Raw genomic sequence first — 6,341 nt, 5'->3', positions numbered from 1 at the left:
GATCTAATGAGGCAAATTCTTTAAGATAGAGTGAAAAAGCACAATGCAGAAGAGAGGGGATTGAATGCCATCATTAGGATTTTATTTAAGCAGGATACGTACACACACACACACACACACACACACACACCCTAGGGTGTTGGATAGAATCTTCTGGAAAGACACCAGAAACTGGCTCCCGAGAAGAGAATTGGGAGGTTAGGGGACAGGAGGGAGGTCAGCTGCTCTCTGTGAGTTCGTTGTGCCTTTACACCACCTTCAAGGGTTCTGTGCGTCCCCCCCCCCCACCGCCACATTAATTCATTTAAAAAGTAGCCCAGAGCTGAGGGGAGAGGGAGACTCCCCACTCTGGGGCTCTCAGCTGCCCTGGAGGCTGGTCCAGAAAGCCGTCCTGAACCCGCCCCCTCACTCCTTCCCATGACCAGCTCCTTCAGCTCCAGATTCCCTGAGGAGCTGCCCGACCCCATCCTGTCTGTGGGATTAATAAACATTCTGTGATGACCTGAATCTCACAGAAGCTCCTCGGGGACAGCCTCGCCTAGTGCCAGGGGCCAGGAGGACCCACTGGTCTGAGGGACGTGCACGGTCCCCCGGTGGTCTACAGGGTCCTGACACACCTTTGCCCCCCTGTTCCCTTGGCCCCGGGGCGCCACCCCGACTGGCATCGTGGCAGTAGGTTCAGTGCAGGTCTCTGTTCAGAGCTGGAGGAATCCCTCCCACCAGGCTGGCCCATCCACAGCACGGGGACAATCGTATCGCCTCCGTCTGGAATCCATTAGCCGGCCTAGGGATGGGGATGATAAACACAGAATCAGCTGCATATCCACGGAGCCCAGCCCAGCCCCAGGGAATGTCCCTCTGAACACAGAGGATTCAGTAACGACCACAGGTCCTGGGGTCAGACAGGCTTGGGTTAAAATCCTGACACCATCACTTACAAGCTGTGTGACCTTGGGCGAGTCATTTAACTTCTCTGTGCCTCCGTTTCTTCCTCTGCACAATGGGGACCGTACTAGTGCCTGCCCTGCAGGGCTGTGGTGAGGATAAGAAGCAGGAAGAGCAGACACAGCTGCCGTGAGGCGCAGCGCAAAGCCCCCATAAAGACCAGTGATGGTGCCACTTGTCACCGTCCATCACTGACTGTGGCATTATTGGTGTCGCCGCTCCTCCTGGCAGGGCGGGCGGGAGCAGGCGGAATGTCAGGGATGGAACCCGGGGCCGTGTGTTTGATGGGAAGAGTATCACTATTTCTACCAGGCACCGCTGAAATGTACCGTTTCCTTCCACTGTAAATTGAGGCAGCAAACGCTGGTGTCAGCGGCAGCGCCTAGGACTTCATTACCCAGAAAAGTCACAGATGTATTCATATCCCACTCGTGGTGTTACAGACCTCTGCAAGCGTCATTTACATCCATCTCTGGCCCCAAATTATGGTGGGGATTAAATCTGCCACTCAACACTATCATCGATGCGTTCAGAAAAAAACACACATCTTACCCTATCACAAACGTGCTTTTTAGCCACTGTGATAACTGGCTCCTTCGGCATCCTGGGCGTCATTTGATGCTTTTAAGACCAAGATTCTGAGGAGGGGCCTAAGGCACAGGCATGGGCCCGAAGCCCCCAGAGGGACGGCACCACGAAGGTGCTGGACCCACCGGCCACACCCCTGCCGAGACTCCACAACTCCAGTCCACAACTCCGGTCCTAGGCCTGTGGCCACGTGCCTCAGAGCCCCAAGCTCACCCTTCCTTGATCCGGGCCTTGCACATCTATCTGCACAAGCTCCAGTGTCCCTACGCTCCTGCAGGGGGTCAGACCAAGAAGGGGATGTCTGAGCCCTGGGGTTGGGGGCCGGGCGGGGTGTTGTCATTGGGGGGGCCCCGAGAGGCCTCACACATTCACTCCTGGCCTCGCCATTTCCGAGTCTGCCGGGGAGCCCTCCTACCCAGCTGCAGGTCTCAGTCCCTCCCCGGCATCTGGGCCGAGGCTCCTGATGCCTCTGGCTACTCCAGAAGGCCCTGGAAAGCCAGCATCCCCAGCACCTGAAACTGGCACTCAGAAGACGAGTTAGGGAGAGTGGCCAGAGGGTCTGGGCGGGGAGCCCCTCCCAATCAGGAGGCCGGGAAGATGCAGTTGTCCACAGTAAGGGGCTCTGGAATGGAGCAGGTGGACTGCGTGGAGAAACAGTCCCCTCCTCGAACTCCCAAAGCAGGCAGCTCAGCTGAACATGGAGACCCAAAACCCCTGCCTCCTGGGGAGGCCCCAAGACCTCAGGGCGATTCAGCTCACCCCTGGGTCCCATACACTGCATTCTCCAGGCAGCCTCTCCACCCACATCTCCATTCTCCCACTTAGAGCATCTTGGCCAGCTTACGCTGAGGGAAACCGAGGCGCAGAGATGTGAAGTCCGATGTCACGCAGCCACGAAGCAGCTGACTCCACACTCGATGCTCGTAACAGCTGCACTGCTCCCTTCCCCGAGGAATGAAGTTTCAGGGTCCCAGTTCCCCGCAGTCCTCGGGTGCCTAAAGGTCCAGCATTACTGTATGAATGGGAGCGGGGAGGGCATTTGGGGCAGAGAGAAGAGTAAGGACAAAGGGCTGGCGGTGGGACCAGGCAGTGTGTGTGGAATCAAGGTCTCTCGGAGGCCACAGCTCAGCCTCTTTCTCTTCCGTTCTTTCTGCAGAAGAAAGAGCGAAGCGTTCCTGCGACCCCAGCAGCTCAAAGCCAGACACAGCTGCCGTGAGGGGTAGTGAGTACCATTATTACAAGAGGTGTGCAAGCAGCCAGGACCCTTCTGTCCTTGCGCAGCAGGCTGCAGATATCTGGGCGGGGACTCTGGTCAATTTGTCTCGTGTGTGTGTGTGTGTGCGCGCGCGCGCGCGTGTGTGTCTGTGTGTGTGTGTGTGCGCGCGCGCGTGTGTGTCTGTGTGTGTGTGTGTGTGTGTGTGTGCGCGTGTGTAGCGGGATGTGGGGTGTGCAGAGATTGAGCCTGTCCATGCATGGCCACGAGGTCAGTGCCCGGAGCTGGGGCACCATTGTCCTGGGATCCCTCCTGGGCCTTCAGTCGAGCCAGGGCTTAGGCACAAAATGGGTGCACTGAGGGAAGCAAGATGAGGAATTCAGGCCTTCGTGTCAGCACATAGCTCGCGCTGGCTGAAGCAGGCACTGCCCCCACGGGCCCCACCCTGGGTGGGGCCCTTTCAGCCTCGCCAGTCTCAGGGGCTCTGAAGCTTGGGCACACCCCTACCCCCAGCATCATCTGAGGAGCGCAGAGGGAGACTGAGAAAGGATTTCTGTCGTTTCGCTTTAGAAACCATTTCGGTTTATGCCCGGCTGTGTCATGCACATCCTTAGGGGTTTCTGCCTCGGGAAAAACCTGGACCACAAAGCATTTCCAAATGGAAAAGATAAAGCTCCTGAAGGTGACACTGGGTTACGCGGGTTAGGCGTGGAGCCGGGCAGCCGCTTCCAGGCACCTGCCCTCCTGCCCATCGCAGTCTCCTCCTTGCAGGTTGCGGGTCTCAGGGGAGGGGCTGATGGAGGAGCTGTCTCCACCTGGCTCCTGGGGCTCGTGGGCTCCTGATGCCAGCCTTGTCTGAGCCCTGGTCAGGGGCAGCCGCCAGCTTCCTGCAGCCTCCACAGGGGTCACCGGGGGTGAGAGCCGGGAGGGCAGGGCTGAGCCTCTGAAAAGCCCAGGAGAGGGGCTTTTCTGCTGGGGAGAAATGGCCCTTTCCTCACACATCACCGACTCGGCGGCCCGTGAAACCCTCTGTTCAAAACCCTCCCACGCCTCCCAACTCAGCCGCAGCCTCAAGACCTCCACTACCTCTCGATCTTATTTCCTACCCCCTCCTCTCACACCTCCTTGCTATTCCTAGAACACACCAGGTCCTGCCTACCCCAGGCCTTCGCACTTGCCGCTTCCTTTCCCAGAAGTCTCTTCCCCTACATCTCCGCAGGGCTCCCTTTTTCACCAGCCTCAGGTCTCTATTCACATCTCTTCTCAGGGATATGCCTTTCCGGATGTTTACTTAAAACTGTACCCCTCCCCACTCCATCACCCCTTTCCCAGCTGTACTTTTCTCTATACCACTAAACCCCACATAATATGGTGTAATTTACTTATTTGTTATGTTATCTCGCCCCAAAGGCAAGAACGTTTGTCTGTTCTATTCTCTGCCGTATTCCCAGCACCTAGAGTTACCTGGGAAAATAAAGCTTTGTTCAACGAATAGAATCTTCTCAATAGAGCTGCAGAGGAGGCATCCACATCCCTGTTTTAAAGAGAAGGAGACAGGCTCAGGGGGAAGTGACTTGGCCAGAGTTCCCGGCAGAACACGGCAGAACTGGTTGGAATCACCGTCACTAGAAGCTGAGCACCGACTGCGTGCCACACGCTTCACATTCATCATCTCACAGTACGTTCCCAGTATCCCAGGGAGCGAGCTGGGCAGCAGGATGCCTGTTGTACCCACTGGCCACTGAGGCTCGGGGCTCTGAGGCTACGGGGCTGGCTGAAGCACCGGCCCTGGGGTGGCGGGGCCAGATGAAACAGGCTCCCTTTGTCTGCCGCGAATCACGCCTGTCGCCCTCCCACCCACACCCCCTTTCCTGGAGGCAGGGCGCTGGGTGACAACCTGGCTGTGGGTGAGCTGCTCTCACTACCTCACTCCATGGGGCCAAACGACGCTGTAAACATCAGGCTGGAGCCTACAGGTCTTCACAGAGACTTCCTCCCCCAGAGGCCAGCTGGAGGGAGCTTCAGAGATGCCCAGATGGGTTGCCCGTCCCCAGAGGGTGCCCGCTTGTGTGGTGGTGACCCCATCAAGAGCAAGGCGGCCCTTAAGGCTAAGCCGACCTGGGCACCAATCTGGCCTCATCTTCTCCTCAGCTGTGAGGCCTTAGTAAGTCATTTCACATCCCTGAGACTCGGTTATCTTCGTCCGTAAAATGGGGAGATAAATGCCTCCCTCACAGGGTTGTAATGGGAATTAAATGCGATTGATTGTGTGAAATGCAGGCAGGGCACAAAGGAATCACTCAGGACATAATAGCTGCTTCTTCTCATCCTTCTCCGAGCCATCTGTTCACCCACCCAACCACTCATCGATTGACCCATCCATCATTCATTTGTCCGTCCATCCATCAACTCATTTGTCCATCTATCCAGCCACCTATTGATCCATTCATCTATCCATTTACCCATCCATCTGTCCATCCATCCGCCCTCTCATTCACCTACCTTTCCATCGGTTTCCTTTCTTCCTCATTTAGAGCATCAGTTTTTTCATTCATCTCTCACCCCCATCTGACCTCAACTTTCCTAGTACAAACCCTTTCTCTGCCGCTCACTGCTGACATGGTCAGACCCACACTTCACACTTACCTGAATCTCCACCTTCTGGACGCAGTGGAGGCCTTGGGGCTGACATGGTGGGAGAGGGCAGAGGAGGAGGGAGGGCCACTGCCCACCCTCAGCCCTTCACACTCTTCTCCGGCTAAGCCCAGACTGGCAGCTAGAGCAGGCAGGGCGCCCTGGAGGCAATCAATCAATCAATCAATCCATTCGTTCAAGTCACGGTCGTTGGGCACCCACTGTGTGTCGGCACTGTGCCACCTGCTGGGGACAGGGCACTAACAATACAAACAGAATCCCTGTCCTTGAGCAGCTGAGGCTCTAGTGCAGGAGACAGGGAATAAACAAGCTGAGAGAGGACTTAGAATGTCAAGTGTTATGGAGAAACATAGAGCAGGGGCGGGGGGGGGGTGCAGTTTTAGGTTGGGTCACAGAAGTTTCACTGCGAAGGAGGTGAGGGAGGGGCCGTGAGGATAACTGGAGAAAGAGCAGCCTGCAGAGCCAGCAGCACGTTCAAAGGCCCTGAGGTGGCACTCGCCAGGCGAGCTCCAGAAGCCCACGGGGCTGAGCAGAGGGGGCAAGAGGGGTGGGGGCTCGGGAGGGGCTCCTCTGGAGCCTTGAGAAATCTGTGCCTTTGTCTCCGAGGGAGGCGGAGCTATGGGAAGGTTTTGAGCTGAGGGGTGACCTGAGCTGACTTAGGTTCCAAAAGGGAGGCAGGAGAAGCCTCTGGAGCAAACAAGTGAGGCTGACAGGCAAGGCCCCTGGGCTCCTCCCCCAGGTCACTCAAGGGGGCTGGTGGCTGTAATTGTAGATTGTCACCCACAGTTCCTGGAAGGCGCTTGAGAATCTGCCTCTCCCCACTCCCCCCCACCAGCTGCAGGGGCCCAAGGGCGGAGCCTGTGTCTGTCCAGTTGTCCCCAACGCTCCGCAAGCTGTCTGGTGCACAGTAGGAGCTGGGGAACGTTTACTGAAATAAAGA

The 6,341-nt window shown here is 57.0% G+C and overlaps 1 long non-coding RNA gene across 2 annotated transcripts; it reads right to left on the bottom strand.

The window, feature by feature from the left end:
- Positions 1–362: 362 nt before the first annotated feature.
- LOC115855722 (uncharacterized) lies at positions 363–5,702 on the bottom strand. Of its 2 annotated transcripts, none has more exons than XR_009560396.1 (4): positions 5,393–5,702; positions 4,211–4,280; positions 2,378–2,528; positions 363–784 (listed from the first exon to the last, which is right to left on the bottom strand). It is a non-coding gene; the product is annotated as an uncharacterized lncRNA (long non-coding RNA). The 2 variants fall into 2 exon arrangements; XR_009560395.1 differs by lacking the exon at positions 363–784 and adding an exon at positions 1,045–1,804.
- Positions 5,703–6,341: the final 639 nt, after the last annotated feature.

The sequence above is a fragment of the Globicephala melas genome, chromosome 20, assembly GCF_963455315.2.
Source record: "Globicephala melas chromosome 20, mGloMel1.2, whole genome shotgun sequence".
NCBI classification, from domain to species: domain Eukaryota; kingdom Metazoa; phylum Chordata; class Mammalia; order Artiodactyla; family Delphinidae; genus Globicephala; species Globicephala melas.
The sequence above is the reverse complement of the archived record's forward strand: the minus strand, read 5'-3'. Positions and strand labels throughout refer to the sequence as shown.